The sequence below is a fragment of the Lepidothrix coronata genome, unplaced genomic scaffold, assembly GCF_001604755.1.
Source record: "Lepidothrix coronata isolate B3197 unplaced genomic scaffold, Lepidothrix_coronata-1.0 Scaffold107, whole genome shotgun sequence".
Lineage (NCBI taxonomy): Eukaryota > Metazoa > Chordata > Aves > Passeriformes > Pipridae > Lepidothrix > Lepidothrix coronata.
Window position 1 is genome coordinate 279,105 of NW_016690287.1, and position 25,949 is coordinate 305,053.

The window sequence follows — 25,949 nt, forward strand, 5'->3', positions numbered from 1 at the left end:
GCACATTTTCCTAATCCACAGGCAAGCTGTGAGCCAGGGACACTCACAGTCCCGCACCGACAGCTCCGAGGCCTCCTCGCCATAACCATTCCATCATCCCCTTCTCCATGAAAAGCTTCACGAGCTTTGCACAGAGAGGAGGCACATACCACGAACCCCTGCTGCACTGTGGTTTTCACTCAGTTCACTGATGCTGTCCTGCTGTGAGCCAGGCTCTGCCACGGCCCCCCTGCACAAATATCCGTGCCTGCGTGCCACATTCCTGCCTGCGGCCGAGGTGCAAGGACTACTGTCCTGCAGAGCCTTGTGCTTCCTCACCATGAAGTTCCCAGTGAAGCTGGCTCTGGCTGAACCTCAGCAGTGCCATACTGCTGTCAGGCTGCTGGACAGCAGCAAAAAGTCTGAGTGTAGCAGACACCTGAGAGAAAAATAAAGCACGGGAGCTCCAACACTGTCTTAAAAATATCAGATGTGTTATAGCCATCCTCATGGATGTACAGGGGTTGTAAGTGAGGACCATTCAGGGCACAAAGGCAAGATGCAAGCAGCAAAAAGGTCTGTGGCTGAGGTGAGCCACTAGTAAAAAAATTAAAACAATAAAGAAAAAAACAAATATGCAAACCCACAGTTTCCAGTCCTGACAAAGTGAACCTTGTCCATTTCTTTACAGCAGCTTTAATCCATCAGAATTACTTTAGACATGATCACACTGAAAATATGGTGGCTCCATGATGTAATGGGATATCAGACTGACTCTCGGAAAATCCCTTGATTTATCATTTCACAGTTATGACTCAAGTCATAACAGGATCAGTTTATCTGCTGTTTAGCACCCTGCATGGGTTGTAGGCTCTGAGTTTCTCCCACCCACCATATCAGTGGTTAGGAGCAGGATATTGCACTGTACATGCAAACTGCCTCAGGCATAGCTGTGCTGTAAATCACTGGCAGGTGAGAGAGGCATCACTTCATGGGCTTTACACTAATCCATCCCAATCTAAACTGGTGACTTAATGGTACAGAAAGCAGTACCGTTGCTTATGCTGCTATAAGCATGCATTTCTAGCTGAAGAAATATTACAACATTTATTTATCTGCATAGTACATTCCTTTTAACTACATACAGCTATATAAATCTCTACAGCAATTATTGGTTATGAGGTTTTTACACTGCTGTATAAATCTAGTTCCTGTTTTTAAATTCAGTTTCCACCATGGGATAATGTGTGAAGATTTCTCCTGTCTTAGGAGCAGTATCAAATACAACTTATGCTCAAAGGCTACAGCTCATGAAATCTACAGGGAATTTCAGGCAGAGGGAAGTACTCAACAGCATTACAGCAAATATTTAACACCTCTGGCTCATCTGGTTACCACAACATTTTAAATCCATATCCATTCAGTGAAATCATTCTTAGTTACAGCTCTCAGAGATAAAAAATTAGGATCAGTTCAAGAAACAAGATCCTCGGGCACATACACCAAATAAAACCAACAGAGAATTTCCCCCCAAACCTAACTGAAACTTCAGGAAAGACTTTCAGGTAATATGAACTGCTGGATGGACAAGAAAGAAAAGCATTCATAAATCCTTTCTTTAGATCTATAAAGGTAATTCCTTCTGAAATTATTGAGAAAGCCATTCAAGATTCAAGCCCTAAGAGACTAAAGTTTGATGAATAGACGTTAATATACAACATTTAATTCATCACCATTTTGCTTAAATTTACCCATGAAAAATACTCACAGGATAAAACTATTCCACATATAAAAAAGTATAGCTAGATCAGACATTTCTCATCAACTGAAACCAAATAGATCTAAGTCAGGTTTCATGCTCAAATCCACTTTCCTCACCCTTTCACACATACAAAATGCAAAACACCAAGGATAACATTCCTTTGTCATATCGGACCCTGGGAACCATGGAAACTTCTGTGATGTAGTGTCTGTGAGTGTAAGTGATGCTCAAAAGATCAAAAATAGAATTATATAACAGTACACCTCCAAAAACCCTACAACCTTCAACAATATTGTCTATAGACATCATAACTACTCTTGTTTTGCCACTACCTTTACTTCTCAGCCTGCTCACCCTTGCCTAAATGGTTCTGGGTGTACTTTGGTTTGATGTAAAGTATGTAAGATGAGGAATAACAAATCACTCAATAACTTTTAAAAGACAGAAAGTGTGTTCAAATAGAGTATCAGACTTCACTGTGGACTTACAGTTTCCGTGTTCTTAAAAGTCAGATCTGCTGTATTATTTTAAACAAGAAACAAGATCAAGCCAAAAATCCCACTTTCAGAGCTTGATTTTATTTCCTTCCTTTAGTATTTTTTTAAAAAGTGGTAGTACAGTAAGCCAGTTTGGAGAGGTTTTGTCATTTGTTAACGTAAATATCTTTTATCTACTTTCAATAGAGAAGTAACCTACAGTGTTACTACTTATCTTTCAAAATATAATATCATTTCCTCCAGGTTAGCCTAGACCATAGTAAGCTAGTGCTTTAAGGACTACAAAATTAATTTGCTGCAAAAGGCAGAGGTATTATTTTTATACAATAACTTAGGAACAGGATCAGCCTAAAACACTCGAGAACTTGCCTTTTTAGGGTTTTCATCTTGCACAGTAACTGCATTTTCCTACGAGGCACTGTTGAGCAAGGAAGGAGGAGAACAAGCAGAGCAGCCCCAGTCCACTTATGCCAGCCAGTGTAAGGAGCAATGCAAACAGCCAGGCAAATATCTGTGTGTCTGAAGCTGAACATCATCTTCCCCCTGTTAGTTTACCTTCGGTCAATCTGTCCAGATCCACACTTTGCTCAGGTCAACCCCATCTATGTGCATCACTTACTGAGTCTCACTCTCCTAAAGTGATACATGGGTCAGGGAAGTTTCCTTTTTTAAAACCCTCCAGAAGGGTTGAGGGACTGATGATGGAACGGATGCACAGCTCAGTGCAGTCAAGCACACCTCACACCTAGGTAAGGAATACTTATTTTTCCCAGACACATCACACTGTAACACAGTATAATGCAATGCAACATTAGATTACAGTGATTAAAATGAAAAAGAAATGCTGGAAAAGTAAGGCTGAAATACAGCTTTCCTTTGAAACAACATTGTGTCTCTACATCTTAACAGAAACGAGATAACAAATGACTCACTTCATAAGAGAGCATTTATTTACCCCTCTTTTACCAGGAGATTTTAGAGAGTCTGACTGAACTGGATCAATTCAATTCCATTTCAATACAACAAAAAGGTATTCATCAACTATGCCTTATTATTTTATTGTGAATTATGATGTGACATAGTATTTTTTGACTAGTAATAGGTCTGAGATCCCTAGATGTTCTCAGTGGTCTAATTTAGCTTTAAAATTCTACAATTCTATAAAACATGGCATGTAATTTGCCTTTCCCTTCCCTTTCTCAATAAAAAAGTGTAGAGGAGGATGCTTCTCAAAAACTGGAAAGCATTTTTGATGTTCCATCCTTCTTTCTGTTGAAGAATTTTCTCCTGAATTTCCTCTTTATCACTGATAAATACACTTCTTCATAGTCAACTGTTTTATAAACAAAAAACTGAGTTGAAACATGTACTAAGCAAACACCTCCACTTTCCTTTCAATATTATTTCTATAATTATTTTTTTTTTTTAGTGTCTTTACATACCAAGTAAGATACTGAAAAAAAAATTCAGAGAATCCTGGAGTGCCTGGATCAAGAAGTACTCCCATTGATCTCATCTTAGTCCTACTTATGGTGACAACGCTTGCTCCAAACAAAGCATCCCACAATTTTTACATCTGCTTTGCCCAGCAGATGTTTACATATTTTCTGTTTACATCTGCTTTACTCTCATCCTTGTTAACCATACTTGCAATGACGCATCAACCAAGATGATCCTGAAAACGCTGAGGTTCTGCCAATGCATCAGTGGTTTCATACATACATACATGTGTGTAAGATATGAGACGCACCGAGGACATGCACCGAGGAACCCTTTAACAGTAGACTACACTTTTCCTTAGCCCCTCACTTTAAAACACTCCTAAAGCCTTCAGAAAAGTCTCATTTTTGAGACAGGAAGATTCTGTTGGTTAAATAAGTCTGCATTAGTGGGCTGTCATGGCATCTCCACATTCACAAGCACACGCTCCTGCAAAATCAGCTTTATGAACACTTTGCAGTATTTATCATGGAAATGACAAGTCATAATCAGCTGGTTCTCTCTGTATGCAGAGGACCCCAACCACCCCCAGTAAATCAATGTAAAACTCTTTACAGTGGCACTGCAAGAGTAGACAGAGACACAACAGGTTCACCAGAGCACTGTACCTGGTCAGCAGCGGGAATCGACTCCCACCTACGCTTCAGCAAGTACAGAGATTTCCGGCTCATGGTTTCCAATCTGCTCTAGAGGCTTTTTCCAGACTTGAGAAAAAGGCTTCTCCCAAACCAGTGTCAAGAACCTTATTTCTGACTCCTGTGCTTCATTGCAGATGGCAGAGCTCCCCGATGTACACAAGTTTTCATGAGCTGCAAGGTTGAGACTGGTTACACCCGAGCTTCTCGCGTTTCTCTAAAGCATCTGTCTCCTCACAGTGCCACGGCAAAGGGAGTCAGTGGAGACAGAGAACAGCCCAGCTTCCACTGACGAGCCACCTCGTAAAAGCCTGAAGTAGGTAGACAACACCAGACGCACTCAATCTGAAAATAGCTGTTGCTTAGGAACTGGAGGGGTAAAATGCAGCACCTCAGATATATAATTGAGAGCTTTTATATTTAAAGAGAATTAAAAGCGCTGGACCCGTGTTTCTCTCTCATTCTTTTACAATGCCGGAGGAACGATCGCTCGATTCCACTGACTCCGGGGGCTACGCCTACATCTCCAGCAAGCCAAACAAGTCCTGATGACAGAGCAACAAATTACTCCCACACATTCAAGGTCCCTCGTAAAAACGTGTGCACAAAGCGTGCCGCGGATCCCACCTGAAACATCTTAGAAGTATCAAGTACCGTGCTTCAGTAGAATGATTAAAATACAATTTGCATAATTTTTCTGCAGAGCAATAATATGCCAAGGATGAATTCTGCTAGTCACATTTTCCTGTAGCATGTGCTGACATTACAAATGGGTATGAATATTTTCCCCTCCCATGAGTGACACGATGTAGTTCTACAGACTGCATGAGTATATTTGAGAGAGATTTCTTTAGGTGAATTAAATGTTTAGGAATTTCTTTAATTTGGAAGTCAATTTTGAAGTTTCAAGCCTAAATTCTAAATTCTAGCCTGTATTAAGTTTGCAAATCAAGGATAGAACAGAATCAAATTCCCTTTGCCCCTTCTGTTTGATTTCAAATCCATAGAGTAAATTCTCTGCGTGAAGCACTTACAGAAGGAAGTGTTGTCTTCAGAGAAGAAAAAGGGAAGGAAAAAAAACCCAAGTAGATAGCCAGGAACTCATTGATCTTTGCAAGGCAACCTATAATTCACTCTAATTACAGCAACCTTAATAGTATAATTATTCTAAAAGAAAAGGAATGCTACAACATACACACATACAGATATATATGTATGTGTGTGTGCACGCACGCAATATATTAAAAAGGGAAGTGTAATGATGGTGTAGAAGTCAGGAGCAAGTTAAATATTGTAAAGACAGCTTTTTACTTGTCCCATTTACATTCTATTGAATTGCAGATGCTTATCACGAGACCAACTCCTGCAAACAGAAATTCCCACAAGCCTCGCTGTATTTCATTTGACATCCATCGCTACCTGTAACTAAAGCACTTTGCATTTAACTCCTACATGCAGAAAGGAACACGTTTTCCAAGTGGGTCATTAAGAAGTGTGACATGCACTGTAGTAGTTTGCTCTCATGTTTCAACACATGCCACAGAAAACCTACGTGCTCTTAAAAAAATCTTCACTGGATCAGAGCTTTTTCAATGACTCTCGGAAGAATAACTTTATGAGTTCGTATGTGGATTTTAATTTTGCATTAAGTAAACCAGTGGTTCCACCTCCTGTTCTCACAAGCAACGTTTCTAACATTCACATACATAGGTGGCTTCCTAGGATCTATCTTCCCACTTTCCTCTCATTACTCGGCATGAATTAAAAGATCATAGAAGATTAATAAATTGCCTCCCAATAACCTAACCTTAAATCCCTTCCTGCTCCTTACTCTCCCCCTCACTGCTTGCTGGGCAGCACAGGTTGCACCACCACTGTCCAGGAGAGCCCTCTTCTCCCAAGTCCCATTTCTGTGCTGATGGAAAGCCCTCCTGACCTAGGGAAACACCATAAGCAACCTTGTGGCAGATCCTCCAGGTAACTGCCATTTTAAACACCTGATGTGTTAGGTTTGAAGCAGAAGTATACCTAACACATCCCTCACCTTCATTTTTAAGCAACATCTTTTTTAACAATGGTTACACTTATTAAAGACACAAGCTGGCAACAATGCAACAGAACCACAAAAGGATAAAACAGGTCTTTTATATTAAGGGTAAAAATCAGAACCTTCTAAATTTCTCATAACCTCTCAGGGAACTACTTAAATTAGGTTTAACACTCTTTCTATCAACACAATTTTCAGAGCCATGTAAAAGAGATAATCTGAGGCTACAGTGGAATAACTGAGGCTTATTTTCTTCCCTCTAATGAAACTTTTCTTCCTTGCTTCTTGTGACTGGGTACTAGGATAGCACGCAGTAATCAGAAATCTTGAGTCATTTTGGGATTCTTTATCAGGAACTGTAGTGATAGGACAAGGGAAAATGGCTTCAAACTGAAAGAGAGTAGGTTTAAATTAGGTGTTAGGAAGAAATTCTTTATTGTGAGGGTGGTGAGGCACTGGATCAGGTTGCCCAGAGCAGCTGTGGATGCCCTGTCACTGCAAGTGTTCAAGGCCAGGGTGGATGGTGCCCTGAGCAACCTGGTTTAGTGAAAGGTGTCCCTGTGAATGGCAGGGAGTTTGGAACAAAATTATCTTTAAAGTCCCTTCCAAACCCAAACTGTTCTACGATTCCAGGATTTTCTTTTCCCACCTTGTTATAGATCCTTTAACATTTCTATGGCATGTCTGGATCATTGTACAAGGTATCCATATAAAAATCCTTCACCTCAAGTAAAAGCAATTCCAAAATACCAGAGCCCTAACTTATATAATTTCAACACTAGATGGGAAAGACTGCTTTACCCAAGCAGGAAAATTCCTGAACACCAATATTGGTAGCAAAGTCTCATTCGCAGCAATTGTAATTCTATAGATAATTAAAAAATTTATCAGGTGATGCCATTTACACTACTAGCAAAATATCCTTTCAGCGATGTGTCAAGGATGAACCAGTAGCTACAGATGGCTTTCCTGCACCTCCCCACACAATTCTAACACCTTGTTCAATAACAAGAAGATTAGTGGTGAGAGGGCTATCCAAGTTTTACAAGTTTGTCAGGTTTGAAAAAAAAACCAGCAAACACAAAACATACACATATTATTTGAAACTGCATCCCTTTGATGTCCTGATGGAGACAGATGAGCAAGAAATGCTTTCTCAATACATCTAATCCATCTTTCTGCTACTTTAAGAAACCTTTTGTTGCATGTATCAGCTCTGTATGAATCACCTGTTTGGATCACAGCTCAACAATTATATTAATGAAAGCTGTCATGGTTTTATGCTTTGTTCCATTGATTCAATCTTACAAATATTAACAAAACGAACAACTTTGCCAATGTCAGATGGGAAATTTTCTTGAATGCCTCAAATTTACCAAAAGCCAAAATGAAACACAAGATGCTGAGTAACTGACCTGTGAGCCTCTGGGTCCTCGTTTGTGATCCCATTCAGAATGCCCCATGAGCTGAAAACCAAAGAAAAGCAGAGGTAAGAGATAAATTGCACTTATTAGCTTTAATTGAAACATTCATGCTTTTATATCCATGACACATTTTCTTGAAAAAAGCAGGTTAGCTTTTACCATTTATTTCACACAGCTTTTAGGTTCGTAATGAGGATGAAAAGATTTGGGAATTGTTACTATCACATTGTACCTTTACATTCAGAGCCAAAACACATTTGGCATCACATCACTGCTCATGCCAGTAAAATTCCCACTGCCATAGATTAAACTTTAGCCAGATGTTTAATGCTGATCTGGCAGAAGGACAGATGATATAACAGCAAGGAAATTACCAAAACCAGGGGACATTTGATTAAACAGCACTGTATGTTTTATACCAAGCACGATAGTTAGTGACAGCTTTAGATCTGTTTCTCCACTGAATTATGGCTTTTTTTTACAGCTACTCAGAGATCTCTTCTGAACAGTGTTTGTTCCTATGCCCACAAGCATTGCTTAATGCAAACATAAAAACATATGAATGAACGACAGGAGGGTTAATGTGACATGTAATGATTTACACTTATTAATATTTTCTTGCTCTCTTGTCCCAACATTCTTTCCCAAAGAAAATGCCTTCTCCCAGGTCAGAGGAGGAGATTTACAACCTACGCTTATTGCAGAACATGTTTCCAAAACGCTCATTCCAAGACAAGAGATTAAAACTCCTTTGAAAAATGAGGAAAGCTGCATGCATCTCATATGATAAGGGTTTTTTTATCTTCTCCATCAACTGTTCCTACTCACCCTTTCCTTTTCCAAGGAAATTTTAAGTTATTACTTACAACAATCTACCTCCATAACTAGAGACAAACCACGCACGCAGATAGGCATCAAAGATCAGAAATGTCACACCATATTTTTACCTGATACGGTCTCATGACTGGTCCCCGCATTTTAGTGTAATTATTTCCTTTTCCATATACTGTTGGTGGAAACACTGGCTGTGCCAGGTTTCCCTGTTTACTCCTCTATACTGTTGTGTTTGCTCACTACTGGTGCAAAGCCAAGATTTGATGTTTATGAAAGCTGGCCTCTCAGTAGATAACCAGCATGCAAAAACTACAAAGAGATGCATCTACCAAGGGTTATATTTTCACAGAATCTCAGCCAAAACCCTCATACCTGTGCTTCCTCCAAGGCTCCTGCCACTCTGGACTGAGAAAACCTCTTCAGTTTTACTCCTCAGCCCCTATGCCTTGTGAGGAAGTAACTCCCACTTTCTTAATTTACTCGGCTAAAGGGAAGTTAATTTAGCTTGAGTCTGACCACCTGTGATTCCCAGCATGATACCTACAGCTTTACCTACAGCTTCCTACCAGTGAAATTAGCACAAAAAACATGCCTGTTATTTCACACTTAAGGAAAAAGTATTAATGTTACAGGCCTGCCCATGATCACTGTGGTTCTCCAGGCTCTACAGGCATTTGGCAGCACATACCACACCTTCAAAACCAAGTGGAGCATAAGAAAACTCCTTCCAGGTTTTGCATGCTCCTACCCTCACTGAATCCATAGTTCACTGAAAAGCAAAGGGCTGCTTTATTATTGCCACCAAAAATAAGCAGTACAGTCAAGGGTCAAGCTTGGCATTGTTGTTCCCACTAGAGGAGGTACACCAAGTGTAGGGATGCTCCCAGTCCAGCCAATCCCAGGAAACCATACTGACATGACCTGGGGTGGTTACTCAATCCTCAAACCCAAATCAAGTCCTCTTAAACATTCATTCTTCAGGCATGGTTTGTTCACACTGTTCCCTGTTCCTGCTTGGTGCTTCACATCTCTACAGAGAGCTTTCAGCCCCATAGCCAGCTCCTGCTCTGATCTGCTGCTCCTCTTCCTCCCCAGCTTGCAGGTGCCTTTTGTTTCCATACCTCTAATCTTGCTCCTCTATCCAGTGTGGGCAATCCTGGGATGCTTCACAGACTGAATGTTGCAGCAGCAGCCAATGGTTTACAGTGAAAAATGACTCCAAAGGCTATAACAACTCACCCTTGCTCCATTTCCCAACGTCTAACTATCAACATCACTTCTGGAAGTGAGGCCAAAGTCCCCAGTAAAGCAACAAGTCACAAATGCATTGGAACCAACAACAGTGACCCCTTGCTTAGTGCATCCCCATTTTATAAGCAAACTCCTCATAGCAAATGACACAACCCTCATTCCATTTAATTTCTCTACAAACGTGCCTTTGCGGCATCAGCCACGTTTGTATTTTTTCTGACAGATCCATTTTCCCCACTGTAATTTCCACACCACTGTTCTCTCTCCCTGTGCCAGGATGCCCTACTGAGTTAACCCTGTGGCTGTCACGGGGTGAAACGATGAGCACAAGGAAGCAAAGGAACAGTTCTAGGATGACAACAGACCTTTGCCAATTTTAAGCCATTTTCGAGCATGATAGTAAAATTCATGACCTAGGAGGCCACTCTTTTCCTGCCATTTTTATAAAATCTTACTTGGCTTTAAAATGCATTTCTGCCTCACAATCTAGAAAACAGTGCTCATATCATGCTCGAATGTTCTTGGCATATCTGCAGTGGTCCATAGTAACAAAGGAGTGAAGGAGGAAAAAAGGAAATTAAAAGGATATCACACTTAGAATAAGACCTCAAGCTTTAAGACAGAAAGCAAAGCAAACAGATAGAGCAGTTGTAGCAGGATCTCTGCCAGGCCAACATCCTACAGAAGGATGATTGCCTTGGTAAGACACCCTTTAGCTCAACAAGCCACGCTGTGCTTGATTACTTCTGAACCTGGGAAAGATTTTCTTTGAATGAACAAACTGTAAGTGCTGGAGTACGAAAAGGAGGAAAGCAAGTATGCCTGACCTATTAGGCTACTTGGAAATCACGACTTTCACGAGCTTTATAGAAATCAATAGATGAAGAAAACAGTATTAAAAACAAACAAACCAAAAAAACCCAAACCAAACAACAAACATACAAAAACTTGGAAAAACAGAGTGTGCATAAATCCACTCGAGTGAGTCAACCTCCTGAAATAATTAAAAAAGAAAATAATATACTGTTTAATTGATGCATGCATGCAAACAGAGATACAGACATAAAACCACATTTGGAAGTAGGGGGATTTATGTTTATCACTAACAGAAGAGTTTGCAGCAGACCCCACGACCTCCTCTAAAAATTCTCTGGAATCACTTTGGTCCAGAGTGATGCTAAACAGCTTCACAGCATCAAATTTATCATTCTTACTGACCAGGCAACTAAGACTGAGTGTACCAGCAGCAGAAAAGGAGGGATAAAAAGCAAAATCAAACTCCCACACAGATTAAATGTGTGCAGTCTCTCTCAGAAGGAAAGGAGCTACTTTACATTTCATCTGAAACTGTCCTGGAAACCCAGCTCTGACAGTTTTAACATTTAAAGACGCAAGCAGCTTTTAGGAACAAGAACAACTCCTGCACGTTCACAAATGCACAAAAACATGGGCTTCACTAAAGCTACCATAATAAAGGACTTAGAGGTTTCCAGGGAAAATGGACTCCCCCCAACCCAGCTGAGTGTGAGCACTGTCAGTGGAAGAGGAGGTGGGAATGGAAAAGACACCAACACCAAAATCACAGTCACAGGCAGAAAAAGAGAAGTGAAAAGGGGCTAGTTCACTTTGAGCATTTAGGGTGGTAGCCTGTGCTCTAAAACTCAGGCTTTTGCTAGAAATACTGTGAAGTTTTTAGGCTTTGTAGTTGTAAAACTAATGTTCAATAATGCAGCAATACCTGCAAAGGAGTAAGGAATGGTATAAAGCCCTATCTGCATTAAATATCTGAGATATCCATGTTAAAGTAGAACAAAGACATTGAAAAATTAGCATCTTCAGCTCTTGCCTTTCTAAATGCAGTTCTTCTCCTATTTGGTTATTTAATTAAAGTCCCAGCATATGATTACATAAGAATCTCAACTTTCATTAAAATTCATAAACCATAATTCTAAGCCTCCTCAGTATTAGAGAACTGCAGGAAAATGTGACCCACACATATCACAGAAGATCTAAATAAATAAAAAGACAGAAAGTAAAGAATGACAATTCAAACCTTTTCAGCTGTTTCTAAGCGCTGTTTTCCCCTTAAATAATCTTTTCTGGCCTAGGTTTTGGCACCTTTGAACCAGCAATACTGCCGGAAAGAAAAAAAACAAGACAAAAAAACCTCCAACAAAACCAACCAAAAAAACCCAACCCCCAAAACCACTCACAGAAATAGAAAAGGCATAATCTTATTATAAGGACTTCTCCAGCTGGGTGCAGGTTGGGAAAAACTCACAATATTTAGAATGTGAGCAGTGCCATGTATATTCCTTGGAAGGGGAGGGAGTCCTCAGCAGAATGCAACAGCATTTTGAAACCACATGGGTTTTTTTATTGAAGCAAATATAACACTCAGCACAGTTTCATTAGAGGGAATGAGCAGATCTTTTCATGGTGAGTACTTAAGAGAACTAATGAAATAGTTAGTGTTTAATAGAAGATTTTAAATCAATGCAAAGTCTATTCTAATTCTATTTAGATTATAGTCTGTTACTCTGGAATTTTATTTAGATATGTTGTGTATTTACACATACACAACACTTTTACAGTTATAAAATAATTAGATGGTGATGACAAAAATTAGCTAAATCAGCCAAAACTCACCAAAGCTAATAAATGGGATTCAAAAAGACTGCAGCAGGATTAAAGAGTCCAAATGCATTTGACAGGACCTTGCCCAAACTCACTGGCTCTTTCTCTTGGACTTAAAGATTTGAGACTGTAGCTGGACATCTCATTTCCATTACAGTGAACATAAGAGAGTCCTGCTCTCTCTAGTGAATGAACAAAATGGGAACACAAAGCAAAGCACAGGAATGTGAGAGAAATTGCTCCTCTTCCCCATCTGTGACTGGGAGCCAAACACTTAGCATGCAATATTCCCTGTTGAACTGGCTGCAATACATGAATAGAGCAGCCTGAGCTCCCCCAAACAGCTGAGAATCTGCAGAAATGCCTTTTTTTGCCACTCCTGCAAGAATTTAGAGTGTTTAGTAGCAGCAAAAATTCATCACCAATGAAATGATGAGAAGTTTTGGCTGGGTGGTAGCCAGCAGTTGCTTATATTTGGGAATCAGCATCCAGAAGAGCTAGATAGGAGTATCCAATCTGGCTGGCACCTGGTTTCAGCCTTCACCAAAATAGCAGAGCCTGTATTTAAACATGAGTATAACATCTTCCCTCTTAGAAAAGATTCTGTTGAATGGGCACGTTGAGGATGTGAAACAGCGTCTCACTGTTTGACAGTGTTTGACACTGCCTCCTTACAGCCTCTGCTGAATGGGGCATAGTATGATAGATCTGCTCTGACTGACTGAATGGGCACTAGCCATGCTTCAGTCAGGATCATATTTCCACTGGTAATAAGAAACTGTTTGTTACCAGCATGTAGGCACAAAATGTTCCCGATAAGTTCCTTTTTTGGTAACAAAAAAGAGCACAAATTATTTCCTTGATTATATATTAGAAGAAACATTTATTTTTACAAACATGCAGGAGTCAGGTCATACAGAAACTAACAGGGTGTTTTTGCACATGCTATTTTGGGTAGGATTCCTTCTATTCGATAGACTGTTCCCTCCATTTTCATGGTAATCAAGATAAATGAGACGATTTACTGACTTAATTGCTTTAGGGAGGGCAGTTTTGGTGTGGACACCATCAGCAGGAGAAGCTAAGCAGGCTGGAGCTCCTGAGATTCAGGACTGCCAGATCCTGGCAGTGGGGGAGTAGCTGCATGGTTGCAGCTTGTCCTGTGGGCATCCAAAGCGTCAGAGACACCTTCCTTGCTGTGTGGTGAGAGTGATCATACTCCGGCAAGTGTAGGCTATGACACACAGATAGCAAAGTGCTCCAGTATTTGGAAAAACAATCCCTTTTCCACAACCCTCCGCCAGCTCCCTGGGTCAGCACAAACCACGAGATGTCAGAGACGCGCTGCTCAGCCAGATCTGTGAGCTCCATGCTGGCTGTGCAATTAGTGGGGAGGGAACTCTCCACCCAAAAGCTCCAAACGTGTTGGAGCCCTGCAAATCATCAAGGCCAGTCCCCGTTCTGAGACTGGTTAAAAAAAAAACAAACCTCAAAAGAACAAAACAAAATAACCCACCACAATAAACCAACTAAATGAATGAATTGGGGGTGATAGTGCAAGAGCCATTCGGCTGCTTCCCAGTCAAATAAGTTGTTTTAAAGGTTTCTGGGCTGCTGGACAACAGCTGCAAGAAGAGGTAAGAGTTTTAAATCAAGGCAGAGGTAGAAACGCTTTGAAACTTGGCATTGCTTTGAACTGGAGGCAGGGGCAGAGAGGTACAGTCACGGGTCTGGAAAGGAGCTGTAGTGAACGGCTTCCTTGCAGGATGAGCCCCACGTGGAGATGGAGTTAAGTCTTCTGAAGCTGGTACCCTGGGGAAGCTGGAAGTCCCAGAGGGAGCTGCTCCTTGATCCCTCCAGCCCTCTCAGAACCTGGCTGGGAGGTCAAGCAACGAACCACAGCACTTCCAGAGGCTACACAGAACAGGGGAAAAACTTATATATCAGGCAGATACTCTGTTGAGACAGCGAGCAGGACAGTGAGTCTCCATTCCCTGTGGCAGCAGAGAATGGAGAAAATAGGGCACTCGGTGAGCTAAGGCTGAGGGGAGGCAAATGGTCATGTCAGCAGCACAGGAGGACAACCCAAAAGGCACCAGCAGTGACTGTCCTGCAGGCACAGCAAAGAAACCATCCCAAGCACTCAACCAGGGACTCGGCTCCAAAGGAATGAGATCATATCTGGCGCTGGGCGAGACAGCAAGAGAGAGACTACATTTTGGAGGACTTTCTCATGGCAGCATATGACCTTTTAGAATATTTCCAGACAATAAACTGCATCTGACTTCTTCAGGGATCCTGGCTCCCTTGCACAGGGGCAGGAGGCACGAAGACATGTGACACAGCAAACTGGCAGCAGTGGGTTCATGGCAACTGTTGTGCTCCTTGCTCCACACCACCCCTTAAAATGAGCAGGTTTAACTTTAGATAATATGAAGGTATTGTGCAATGAAAAAAAACCTGTAGGTGGGAAAAAGAAAAGGCACAGGAATATCCACCTCCACACCCTGTATCTGGTTTTATAAAATTTTTGTCACAACTACTTAAACAGATGACAGTAGTAAAACAAATTCATACAGAATTCTATTATTTTCCCTCCTACCATTGAATTTCTCAGGTCCCTACTAATCTTTCACACATCAAACAGTATTTTAAACAATGGGTTTGGGAGGCAGAGGTGTAGTAAAATACAGAAAAGACCTGATTTTTTTTGGAGATTAAGGAGGTAGGGGAGGGTGTGATAATGGTGGTTTTTTTGCTCTTTTTCTTTTAGGTTTTTTTTTGGTAAGCAATTCTTATTCTTCAGTGATCCTCAAGGATGGATGACAGATGAAGAGCTACTAGCAGATGTGGAGCAGATTTTTTTTAGCAAAGGCTTCCTAAATTAAAGATCCTACATTAATCTGGATATTTAAAAGACTTTCAGAATAAATGAATAAAAAAATTAAACTAATCACAAACAGAATTCTTATCCCCTTAAGCTGATCTGGTGAATTAATAATAGCCATGTTGTTCTGGTGGACTAGTAATCCACAAGCAAAAGTGTTCTACCAAATTTCCTATGTACTCACCTTCCCATTCTGAGCACACTCATGAAAACCAAAGCTCTAGAAAAAAACATCCATACTGGTGAGACAAAAAATGTGGGCACAGCTACTTTGATATCCTCCCACCTTAGTCATGCCCATAATTTACAGACAGTAATTTACAGAAGATTTCTTAGTATGGGAATGCCAGGGCAACACAGCAATGTCAAGACTCCTAAACATGACAGCAAGCTAACTAACGCAGATTGCTAAGAAGAAGAAAATTACTATTTAAACCTTTCTTGCTATTCACAGTTCACACATGAAGTTCCTAGATTTCAAAGCTACACAGTCAAGTCCATTCTGGTGCAGTTAAGTTCCTAGAAAAAGTTAGAAAGCTTATTTACTTTTTTTTTTTCCATTGGAAATCATTAACTATGCATTAAGAATCACAGTCATAATATCGAGCCTGGCACAGACTTGATAAACGAGCCAGCTACTGCAGCAGACAGAGCTTAGTCTGAGAGGTATCTAAAGCCTATTATTTATTTTTTTAAAGGAGCCTAAAGACTTCTACAAAACAGTCTGCTCTGCAATGTATGTTACTAATACTGTTCTGTCTGTAATGCATAGTTTTTCTCTCACTTTCCATCTTTTCAGAGATTGCAGTTTCATATAGGTTTCATTTGCTATATTGTTAATACAAACCTCAAAGATGATGTCCTCTCTTTTGGGCTAGTTACCAGCACACAGCAGGGTCTCTGCATCCGAAGAAATTAGTTCCTTGAAGATACAGGGGATGTCTTTTTGCATTTCAGCAATTAAAACCCCACTGAAAAAGCAGGTAAATATTTAAGGGATTTTTCAGTCAGGCTCCGATTTTAGGTGAATCACCCACAATATTAACACAGAGCATGACAGGTCATATGGAAAGCAACTTAGTCCAATTAGTTTAGTAAGTGCATTAATCAAATAGCTGACTGCTCTCTGGTAGTCTGCACAAAAATGGGAATTTCCCAATTCAATTCCCAGTGGATAAGTGCCTACCTCACAGCAAAAAAGAAAACATCAACATAAACAAAAACCCAAAACTTTGTCAAATTGACATCCTTATTGGCAGCCTCAGCAGAAAAAATCCCTTAGAACTGAGTAAGCATGGAGGTTTCACCAGACATTTAACCTTCAGAAGTGGTTCCTCTGCAAAGGAACTGAGCCTCAGCAGCAGGGGTAGGGATACATGTGACTTGTTTGTGTCCTCATTGTACTTCCCTCCTGCACACAGGATGGCACGTTGTCGTAGCTGTCAACTTAAAACCTCTCACCAGTGCAACAAGTCACTTACAAAAAGGAAGGGAGTAGAGAGTGAGAGAGAAAACATCCCAACACCAACTGCTTGGTCAGAGAAGTCAAAGGTTGCAGTGCCACTGCCCCCCAAAACTGGAAATTCTGTAAGCAGCAGAGTCCAACAGCTTGAACAAATCAGATCTCTTGTGATACCACACATGCACTTACTGAAGAGGAAAAAACAAACTTTCCTTGTTTTAATATGGCAACTTAATGTCCACCTGGTGTGAAAAACGAAACACGGTGATTACAGGAATAGGCCCCTGGTGAAGCTAAAATACAGCGAGCCAGAAATTAAATTCTTACAGTTTCAGCAGCTCATTTTCCTGAAATGCATTAACTTTAATGGTAGCACACTGAGGGACAGCTAGATTCAGTAATGAAACTTTTAAGATGCAGAGAATTTGGCCTCCCTCAAGCTAGTGCACAGATCACACTGACCCTTCTCCCACCGTGACAGCAGCACTGAGCCTCGCCAGGTGAAGCCTCAGCTTCCACGGCTGGCCTGGAAAAGAAAAAAGCATTGGTCTGCCAAGGCTTATTTCAGCCTGACACCCACACAAACAAGCTACTTCTATCATTAACACCCCATTTTCCCGGTTTTGAGGTTTCACAATGAAGAAGAATAGAACTGACATTTCATCAGCTAGATCCCAGCTAGCAAATGTCCTAAAATTACACCGTAGAGTCTGGTAGCTTACTAAAAAACCTCAATGTCAAAACTCAAAGTACACTCAGATTAAACACACCCTTGGGGGGATTTTATACTAACTACTTTCTATTTCAGACTATTCACTTTAAGCTCAACCAGCAATGCTTCATCACTCATCCAGGAAAGCTCCCCTCTCTGCCACCCAATCTCAATCAACCTGCCAAATTAATTATCATCCTGCATTTGTCTATTGCTAAGAGGGGGGAAAAAAGCAAATAGATGAACCTACCAGTGACCTGAGCAAAAATGAATCCTCTGAAACAGAACTAATTAAATCAGTTCAGTGATCTTCTTCCAGCCTGACACATTTCACCCACCCCATCCCCAAGCAGCCCATTTCCCACATCTCCTCCAACTGTCCTCAGCAGGGCTCTCACATGGGGCTCAGATGTCTATTCAGCAGCAAACCAGGGATCTTTTCCACTCATCCTTGTAACCACATGATTTAAAATAAAGGAAAAATCCAACTGTCACAGAAAATGCTCAACAGTAATTTCACAGTGACATTTACATGTGAATTCCTGGCCACAGAATATGTGTTTCAGCCAGATAGCAGTAGGATTTGATTACCTACCTCAAATTTATGGGACCACAGGCACCAAACTTCGGTGCTTCTCTGCAGAGCAAGGTTTCCCTTTTGGTACCCCAGTTAGGCCTTACAGCAGAGCTGTCAGGACTAACACACAGAGAACTTGCAGTATCTGTGGGTTTTAAATCACTGCCATGAGTCAGACACCAAACCCTGTGCTAACTGCGTTCCTAACCTAGCAAGGACATGTGTGTGCACGGCTGCAGCACTGGTGATTCTGCTGACTTTGAAAGGGCCTAGTTCAAGGAAACGAGTTACACACGCATTTTAGGCTTCCCTGTCCTACAATTTTAGATGACAGTCCAGCTGAATTGCATGCAGAAACACATTTGGGCCATGAATTTCCCCGCTGCTGGAAAAGGCACCAATTTCCTTGCGGTCATGCTGCCAGATATTGCATGACACTCTGCACCAGCTGATCACATCATGCCTGTGCAGTGAGAATATTGAAAGCTCTGGGTGTAGGACCACAACAGACACCAACCTCTACTCTTTCTGTGTACTTCATTTTCCATCACTCTGCTCTTTTTGCAGAACACACTCAGAGCAAGAGCAGAAAAGGCAAAGGCAACTCAAATAGAGCAAAAAATTCCAGGTGACAGCCCCACTTGGGAAACAAAAAGACACCAAAGCAAGATCTCCCTTTACCAGAGAGTTTGAGCATAAAGTCAATCCCACCTTGCTTTTCTCCATATACAATTTATAATACGGTCTGTGCTTTCTTAGACAGGAGGCACATCACAAACAGACATCAGTACTGAGAGGTACTGAAATCTGGATGCCTGCACAGGATCCCTGTCAAGTCAGGTAAAGCTTCAGATGCAGGAGCCCTGACAGTTCCCTCTTCCACAAAGGAGCAGGAGAACAGTACAACAACACACAGAGGCAGGACTCTGAGTAATCTCTAGGTAGGTGCCTACACAGGCAACAGTTTGTCATTCACACCCATCTGCTGCTCCAAATCACACACACACATGCTGTCACGTGTGCTTTTCCCCATCTGGATTGCAGGGATGCTGGATATAAACAGGCAAAAGCCAGGAAGTTGAATATTGGGCTTGTGCTGTACGGGGGGAAATCGTCAGTCGCCTTCACCACCCTAACACAAGTAATTGCAGTGGAAGTTTCTACAAGTCAGAGTAAAGACAGATTTTTCACAATGGCTGCAGGTTTTTCCATGATTTGAAATCCTGCCTTTCAAACCAGCATGATTCTTTATAAGCTTTGCATCTCAGATTTTATTTTTAAAGTAATAAAACCACGCATGTTGTCTTAGAGGGATATCATAAAATACATTCCCCTGCAACACTGTCTGCCAACATTTAATTCCACGTGGTCACCCAAGTCATATTTCCATAGTGTCACAGCACTGCTAACAACAAAACCAGAGCCCACAAAAGGTGCAAGCCTCTACCATGGTGTAAAGGATGCACAAAATATATGCTATTCAGGGGCGTCACGGTGCAAATGGATATACCAGGAGGCGTTTTGGAGTGAAAAGGAGAAAGGCAGAGCAGGATAGAAGGGAAAGGAGTCCTCTCTGGAAGGGTTGGCCTTGAAAGAGAGACATGCAGCTGCCCTAGTCCCTCTGTTTTAAGTCCCCAGTTTTGGTTCAGCTAAATTGAGTCGCATGAAAACTGCTGAAATGTTCTTTGGTGGAATAATATCCCATTGAAAATGTCGTTTGGACTGAACTGCCTTTCAGAAACCAGCTCCAATAAAATTAAGCAGCATTTCTCTGGTTAAAAAAGAAAAAAAAAAGGAAGAAGTTGTGTGTCAAAAAGGTCCATCTATTCAAAATATAAAATTCAGAAATTTGCTTTCTTTTATCTGAGCAAGCACTTCCCCATCCACCACTGGTCCTGTTTTCCCCCAGAATTTTATTCCTTGCATGATCTAGCTTTGCATGCTGCTGAAATATACTTCTAAAGCAAATTTGATCCAAAAAGTGCATTATTTCCTCTTCTTATTGACAAGCTGTTCAACACACCATCAGAAATAAGAGTTTTCCCTTCTATTAATCTCATTACGATGTCTTCAGTTCCTTACTTTTTTTTCTGAAACAGTAATTTAAGTTCCTTTTTCCTGTGTCCCAAATACTACTTCTTTCATCTTATTTTCAACTTGTGCAAAAATGCTATTTTGGTTCAGTAGAAATGTTATTTTAGTACATGCTAGAAATACATCACTTTACCCTAAACAGGAGGGTCCAAATTGAAAAGTGTTTATATTTCTAAATACCAAAACAAACAAACAAAAAAAGAAGAAGAAGAAAAAAAAAATAAAAAGGCACTGCTAAGTGCTAGGTGGCTGGACAGATCTGGCCTTCTGACTAGGGAAAAGGAGATCACATCTGTGTTGATTACAGATCCAATCCTGAGCCCCCAGTGCTAACAACATTTTCATCAGTTCAACCTGGATGTTGTCCTTTGTTTGCCTTCTTATACCTGGGAGCCAGCCTGGTCTTCTGGGAGAGGTGGTTAAGCACATTTAGTCTGAGTCTTTGTAAGATGGTTTTGAGTCTCTCCCTCCTATTATCCATCAGCTGCAAGTCAGAGAAATCTTAGTAGCGGCCACCTCTAAAGCACTTACTTCCAGACCACCACACAAAATTGTTAGACAGAAACTTTCTGAGAAAAAACATTTGATTTATCTCCATTTCACAGATGGATAGGTGAGGAATTTACCCAGCACAGTATTGCAAAACTGGGAATAGAAACTAAATATCTTCAGTTCATGTGATCAGACCATAGGCTTTGTTTTCTTCAACTATTTATGTCCAAGTTCTTTTTTGGAGGAGTTGAGGGCATACACCAGGGAACAGAATTATTCTTGGTTTTGGCTGCCAGGAGATCTTATCACTCTTTCTGAAAATGAACTGTTCAGCCCTCTAAATACCAGAAAGAGGACAGGCTTCACACACCAACAACCTCCTTTTCAGGAAAGCGCTAAAGTGAAACAGGAAAGATAGAAAAACTCAAAGGATAAAAAACAGTTAAAGTTTTTCCCCTATATCTGTGGCTGAACACCCAGGCATCCTACAATCCTCTTTCCTCAGTTAGAAGAACTTCAGCTAGAGAAAATGCCTTGAACAAAATGAAAGACGAAGAGCTGTGCCCCACACCTGGGCTGAACCTTCCCCAAGTTTTAAATACACGGAGTCCACTTCAGCTCTGCACATGGATGCAGGGATGAACAGTGAGAGGAAGGGATAAAGAGCCAAAATGCTGGGAGAAAAAGCATTCTCACAAAGCTTTCTGGTTTATTATTACTGAGGTGCATGAGGCATCTCTGACATGAAAGTGTTCACTACAAGAGTTCCACAAATAGGAGAGTATTTTCTCTTCTCTTTCCGTTTTTCCATACAGTTTTGTTTTTTTCAGAAAGAGAAATCATAGGTAACGGAAGTTTACCTACTTTATTAGTACCAAGACCCATATTCCACAAGTCTGTTGCCAGGAGATAAGCAGTTGGATTCTGAACATCAGGTGCCTGTGCCTGTGTGCCTTTGGCCCTTTCAATGGGTCCCTTTATTAGGACAAAGCCTCCTTGAAGGGGAACCAGGGCCACCAACAACCTCAGTTCAGGCAAGAGCGACAGAGCCTGAGAAACAGATGCTTTATGAGCTTGACAGAACTACAGAAGAAAAAAATAACTTCCCTTCTCATACCCAAATATAGAACATAAATAAAAATGTATACATCCTAAATAGTTTTCCTACCCTAATACTTTTCTTCCCACACATCCGCCCTGCTCCCCCCAGCACACACAGTGTGGTCCTGGAACCAGCATTTCCATTTGTTTTCAGGGAAAGACAGTTGGTGTTTGAGCACCCTCACTGGTTAACGAGAAAGTCAGGAAGTTCAGGGTGGATCAAGGAGCACTAAAAACTCTTGCTGTAACTTACAGAAGACACACCTGCTGATTTTCCGCAGCTGTAAAGATTATATCTGAAGCGACAATATTTCTCACATTTCAAGTTTGCTTAGAAATTTCACTTCCTGGAATCTGAATGGTAGAAAAATAAAATTTTAAAATTATATATAAAAAAAAAATTGAAAAGAAAATACATTTCCTCTAAGAGACAAAGGAGGCTTTCAACTACCAGGACAGTGAAGGGGAGGGAAAAAAAATAAATACAAGGATTGAAAACTGAGGATTCGCGGCTGATCTGTGATCTCCAGAACACATAGGGCTGCCCCAGCACTGGTGGGAAACCTGCTGAAGGGCAAACCTCAGCTCTGCCTTGTATCAAAAGCCAAAACAGCAGATATGGTAAAACATAATAAACAAGCTGCATCCTTCCTTACACTCTGTGGGGAGGATGGGCAGGACAGAAAAAAAATGCCAGAACTAAAGCAAGCTAGTGCTAAAAATAACTTTATCTCTCCTTTATCTCAACAGCCAAATTATCTCAGTTGCTACTTGAGAACACTAGGCAATGCCAGCATCAGAAAGGTCAGAAAGCATCTGAAAATTTACCCAGTAGCTTATCCACTGCCTAAATATCTGCAATTGCAACAGTAGAGAATAGCACGAAAATTCCTACTGTCTTACTGCACAAATATATGCCAAGTCTTTATTGAAGAACATGAGTTAAAAATGCACTATGTGGATACCACAGCTTTAATGTCCTCACATACTAATACACATGAGTTTTGGTTGTTTTTTTAATTGAAATAGCCTTTTGATTACTTATAAAAAAGTGCTTTGCGATTAATATGAACCTCTCTTGTTAATATGTACCTCTCTTGTTGAGGTACAGATTAATTCCGTGTCCCCAGACTGCAAAAAGCACCTGCATATAAGTAAATAACACAACTAGTTGGTTTGATCACAAGAATTAAAAGTGGGTTTCTTCAAACTAAAATGCACTACATGTTGCATTTTGCTAAAGATTTTGCTTTGGATGCAAGTACTGGAAGGGAGAAAGACGGTATTTATGAGACACCAAGACCTCTTTTTCAATTCTTAGGGTCAACAGCATTTCAGCTTTGTTTTACTGCAAAGTGTTGAAATTAAAATTTGAATTTTAAAATTTGAAAGGAAAAAAGCCCTAAAACCCAGAGAAAAAATTCCCACTATTGCTTCAAGTTGTAAAGGGTTTAGTGACTCAAATGAGCTTTTATGCTGATGTCATATAGAAACTTCATTCACAGCGTTTCTCAAAATATTCAGGCTGCATTTCCTGAAATGCCTCCACAGTCCTCCTTGCAAATCTGGTCGCTAGGCTGTAAATCTGTTTGCTGGGTAGCTCTTGACTTAGAAAGAGTGGCCAAATTTTCAAAACTTATAGGCCAGTTAGTCTGGTCAAGAGACACAAGATGCACACATGGGAGAAGGCCAGGGAGAGGGAGCCAGGAGAGGCTCAGGAGCAGGAGCTGACAGCAGCTCACCAGGCAGCCTGATGCCCCGCTGGGGGATGGCCCACAAGCCTGCAAGCACTGCGCTCTAGGAAAACTCACAGCACTGAAGCCTGGTTTCCTTCCTCTTCCTGCTTTCAGGTCTGGATCACCCCACAATAGTCCAGACATCCTGGTGACCTGGTGCACAGGAGCAAGTCAAGCTCCCTTCCAGCTGCTCGAGAGCTGTGCTTACGCCACTGCTCCTGCCCAGCAAAACAGCTCTGTGGGTGCAGAACAGAGAAGAAACAGTTCTAAAAAGCAAAGCCGTAGCAAAGACCAAGGACCCAGGGGATTTCACAGGATGTAAACGTCAGAGAGCAAAGACAAAATGAGGTCAGAGTCTGATCTACAACCCCAGGAGTGCAGCAATCTAGGCCAACAATTTGCTGCGATCCTGTTATTGAATGGGAGGCAGAGGGAGAAGAAGGAATATCCTCAATGACCAAGAAATGTGTGCTTATCACCAGGCTAGACCAGGTGACAAACTTAAACCACTCTGAACCACAGCACAAGCACTTCAGCTCTCTGGCTGGCACTGCTGGTCACACAGCAACGACGTGGTGCAAAATGGCTCTGCCAGGACAGCGTCAGCTGCCCATCCTCCTGTGCACAGACTCACCCTCTGCTCGGGGAACCAGGTCTAAAATAGTTTCCTTTCCTTTCGTCTTCACAGCTGGGATGGGGCAGAATATAGCTGTGTTTATTCCTGGAGGAACCTTCAATTTTCATTAGCATCTGAGTTAATTTCCTAGTAGGAGGAGGTTGGAAGCAAGATGTCAACTTTCTTGGAAGAAAGAAGGGAAAAAAATCCCGACCAAACAACAAACCCAAGGCAGAAATGTGCTAAGAACGCGGCAAGCAGATGGCTGTTTTTGTTTTGCTGCGTGTGGGGGAGTCATAGGTCCAGGATTCCATACCAGGGAGGAATTTCACTTTTACAGATATCAGCAGAAAGCCTTTCTAATGCTGCCTATGTACTGCCTTGGAGCCAAACACATCCTGTGCACATGGCATGCTATTGATACCCTGGCTGCTGTGCTCAGTGCCAGCCCACCTCGTGCAGCTGTGCCCACTGTGCCTGGCTGGACAAACCATCAGCTCTAGCACAGACAGACCAGCGCTGTGTTGTAAAGACAACATAAAAGCACAGACTCTCTCTCTGACTAAGGTGGGGCAGTGGGATGAAGTATTTGGGCAGGGAGGCAGACTCACCAGGGAGGAAACATTCCCTCTCCAGCTCTTAAGAAGAGCGTAGAGAATCTTCTGACTCTCAGACTGTTAATACATTTCTTATAGAAACAATTTTACAATGGAGGGCATCTCTGCAGAAAGAGATGACTACTAAGTAATACTTAGGGAAAAGCTCAGGCTCAACCAAATCTCTGTGATCCAACTGGGATAATACTGAGTATGCCAGGCCATCGTGAACCTTTCACTTTTCCTCCAAAGAAGTCAAGAAAATATGAGGAGGGGTAGGGCATATAGCCAACCATTTTGTCTAGCTGATGTGCCTAAATGCTCAGTGAACAGAAAAGTGTTCACTGTTTCTTTTATTTGGTTGTTTTGGGTTTTTTTAAAGGCCACACTGCTCCCAAGGGATGCTAAATCCATCCCTAAATCAAGCAAGCAAGCAAGAGACAGTGATGAATTGGCCAATTTAGCAGCTCCAATCTTCCTCACCAATCCAGTCTAAATTGTCCCTAAGTCCCTGTGGGAACAACAGTAAGCAGTAACTTCAGTGTAGAGGAGAACAGGCCCCAGGACTAGCTTTACCAGGGCGGAGTTAATTCATGATTTTTGTCAGGTTCTGGCCAAAACCTGAAGAAAAAACCGGTCCCACTGAGAGGACAGAAACTAGGTTGGAAACAGTAATGGCTTCTTAACTCAGTGATGTAAAAATGACTCTGTTAAGAAAAATTCCACGAAACAACTGCACAGTGACTCAGTAGCACAGTTGCCTGCTCAGCTCATGGGGAGCATGAGGCATTGCCCACCCAGCTGTTCTTCCTCTAACTCTGGTGCTCCACTACTGCCGTAGGTTGTCCTACTTCCTTCATTAAAACAAAGATAAGAAGCACCTTGCACGTCACCAGGATTTGAAGAATATCCACAATAACTGAGAAATTTCATCAACAAGCACAGAGGAACAAAGTAGTTTTAATGCAGCTTGAGAAGTATTATTAAGTCCTTTATCAGTATGCAGGCTGCTTCTACCACGGGGCAGATAAAGCTAAGAAAACTAAAAAAAGATGATTTTTTTTTTTTTACTGCCAAGGATTTTTCTGCACACAAATGTTTTATGTGTGT

The 25,949-nt window shown here is 41.4% G+C and overlaps 1 protein-coding gene across 1 annotated transcript in view; it reads right to left on the bottom strand.

Moving 5' to 3' along the window:
• Positions 1–4,407, bottom strand: part of PDE3A (phosphodiesterase 3A) — an 89,999-nt gene extending 85,592 nt beyond the window's left edge. The window contains exon 1 of the mRNA XM_017823985.1: positions 4,347–4,407. The gene's annotated coding sequence lies outside the window, so the exon portion shown is untranslated. The remainder of the gene's footprint in view (positions 1–4,346) is intronic.
• Between the last annotated feature and the right edge of the window lie 21,542 nt (positions 4,408–25,949).